Source organism: Penaeus monodon, chromosome 12 (assembly GCF_015228065.2).
Source record: "Penaeus monodon isolate SGIC_2016 chromosome 12, NSTDA_Pmon_1, whole genome shotgun sequence".
NCBI lineage: Eukaryota > Metazoa > Arthropoda > Malacostraca > Decapoda > Penaeidae > Penaeus > Penaeus monodon.
Window position 1 is genome coordinate 5,773,479 of NC_051397.1, and position 3,341 is coordinate 5,776,819.

A 3,341-nucleotide genomic window follows, 5' to 3' on the forward strand; every position below is an offset into this window, starting at 1 on the left:
CATAGTGTTATATGACCTTGTTGTCTGGCACATTTATTTGTTTTAACTGTTAACCATTCACCAATCCCTTTGGCTGTATAACAAAAACTAAATATAACATATACATAATTTTCTCTCCACTGTATATATATATATATATATATATATATATATATATATATATATATATATATATATATATATATATATATATATATATATATTAATACTTTTTTTTTTCTTTTTCTTTTTTTTTTCTTTTTTTTTTTGGGGGGGGGGTGGAGGTCTTCATGTTGTAGCAATGACTAATTATTCCTGTTCTATTTCTTGCTCTTTTTCTCTTTTTTCTTTTATTTTTTTCTTAGGGGGTCTACCACGTAAAATAGATACATATAAACTGTTTCCTCTTGAGGTAATAAAATTTCTTTTCTTTTTTTCTCTCTCTCTTTCCTGGGAAAAGTTGCCTTAAAATGTCTCTCACTTAAAAGGTGAAGAAATTTTGGATGTGAAAAAGACACATCCCCTCCCCCCCCTCCACTCCGCAAGGCATATATTTTGTAAATATTTTTGTCCATAATCGCAACCATGCTGAATGATTGAAATAGACGTTCCTATAAGCCACAAACACACTCGCACACACACACACACACCACACACACACACACACAAAATATGTGTGTGTGTGTGTGTGTGTGTGTGTGTGTGTGTGTGTGTGTGTGTGTGTGTGTGCGTGTGTCTATATATATATATATATATTTATATATATATATATATATATATATATATATATATATATATATATATATATATATATATATATATTTATATATGTTTATAGATTTATATATTATATATAGAGAGAGAGAGAGAGATAGATAGATATTTATATATTTATATATATGTAAATATATATATATATATATATATATATATATATATATATATATATATATGCATATATATAGATGAATGTATGTATGTAAATATAGACAGATAGATACATACATACATATATACAGTGATAGCTAGTATCATACCAACTCGTGCATATTCATATTGATCTTTTTGTTGTGAACCAAAGAAACAGAGAGGACTTTTAGTGACACAGCATAGATAGTCGGGATATGAAATGCGATGTGTTGTTAATGGTGCTAAATGGACTTTGTGGACCTTGGCTGCCAATTACTCTCTAGAAACCATTAGTGTAGAGTTGGTGCCTCTCTTTTATTTATTTTTTTTTTTCTTTTACGTTTTATTGTGTCTTTTTTTTTTTTTTTGGGGGGGGGTTGTATCTATTGTTTTGTTTGTCTGTTTTTTTTCCGTTTGTTTTGGTTTTGATGTGATTTGCTTTTTTTTTTTTTTTTAAGAAAGAAACGAGTCTTTTTAAGAGAACTTTATGGTGGATGGATATGTAGATTTAGAGGTGGAGAGATGGAGAGATGGATAGACGGAGAGATGGATGGATAGATGGAGAGATGGATGGAGAGATGGAGAGATGGATGGATGGATTGAGAGAGAAGTGATAGACGGTTAAACAGAGATGGATGGATGGATATATGGACGAATAATCAATAAGATATATAGATAGAAGGATAGACAGATGGTTGGATGGATGCTTAGGTATACGGATAGATAGAGAGATGGATGATAAATGGACGGAGAGACAGAGTGATAGATGGATGAATAGATAGACAGAGAGACGGATGGATGGTTAGATGGATAGAGAGGAAAATGGCTTGATGGACAGATCCATGTTTCTCTCTCTCTCTCTCTCTCTCTCTCTATATATATATATATATATATATATATATATATATATATATATATATATAGATATATATATATATATAGAGAGAGAGAGAGAGAGAGAGAGAGAAGAGAGAGCGAGAGAGAGAGAGAGAGAATGAGAGAGAGAGAGAGTTTTACAGTTTAAAAGTTTGGTTTGGATTCCATTTGATACAATGGATATTCTTGGTGTGACATACTGTCTGCTTGATTTTGCTCACGTGTGTGAGCTGCTGTTGACTCGGCTGAACCGAGTCCTTGCCCGCCGTGGTGCCCAGCCACAGCAGTAACCTCCAGGCGACAGTTGCAACTTCTCGCGCCTGGGCGGGGCGCGAACCGCCGACCACTAGGGTGAGAGGCCGACACGTTACCACTGTACTAGCCGGAGCTAGAGAGAGAGAGAGAGAAGAGAGAGGAGAGAGAGAGAGAGAGAGAGAGAGAGAGAGACAGACAGACAGACAGACGAAGAACAGAGAAGAGGAAGAGACAGAGAAGAGAGAGAAGAAGAGAGAGAAAAGAGAGAGAGAGAGAGAGAGACAGACAGACAGAACAGACATACAGACAGAAGACAAAAGACGACAGACAGGAAGACAGACAGAAGCACAGAGACATATATTTATATATATTATATATATAATATAGAGAGAGAGAGAGAGAAGAGAGGAGAGAGAGAGAAGGAGGAGAGTGAGAGAGGAGAGAGAGAGAGAGAAAGAGAGAGACAGAGAGACAGAGACAGAGAGAGAGAAAGAGAGAAAAATCCATAACAACAATGTACATCTATCTAGTTTTCTCTTCAATCCTTTCAGTCCTTCTCATCTTTTTATTATCTCTTCCTATTCCCCTTCTTCCTCTCCTTTATATCCCTGTAGCCCACTTGTTGCGAATAAACCCACCCGTTGTATGGGACTTTAAACATGTCGTGAACAAGTCGGGGACAAGTCGGTGCATATTTTCTCGCGTTTCCCAAAAAAAAATAAAAAAAACGGTCTTTACTGAGAGCCTTAATTTTATAGTTTCTAAAACAGCCGCGTTCGTGAATTTTCTATGAATTTTAATGAGATGTTCCTTGTCTTATTATAGATTTAAATAACATTTAAATGAAAACAATAATGGGAGACGAACCTGGAAAATAACATTATTGAAGATTAAAGGATTTTTTTACATACTGTAGTTACATGTGTGTGTGTGTGTGTGTGTGTGTGTGTATATAAATAGATAGATAGATAGATTGATATAGATATAAATAGGCATATATATATATATATATATATATATATATATATATATATTAGATATATATATATATATATATATATATATATGTATATATGTTATATGTATATTATATATATATATATATATATATATATATATATATACATATATGTGGTGTGTGTGTGTGTGTGTGTGTGTGTGTGGTGGTGCGTGAGTGAGTGAGTGAGTGAGTGAGTGAGTGCGTGCGTGCATGCGTGCATGTGTGTGTTGTGTGTGTGTTGTGTTGTGGTGGTTGCGTGTGTGTGTGTGTGGTGTGTGTGTGTGTGTGTGTGTGTGTGTGTGTGTGTGTGTGTGTGTGTGTG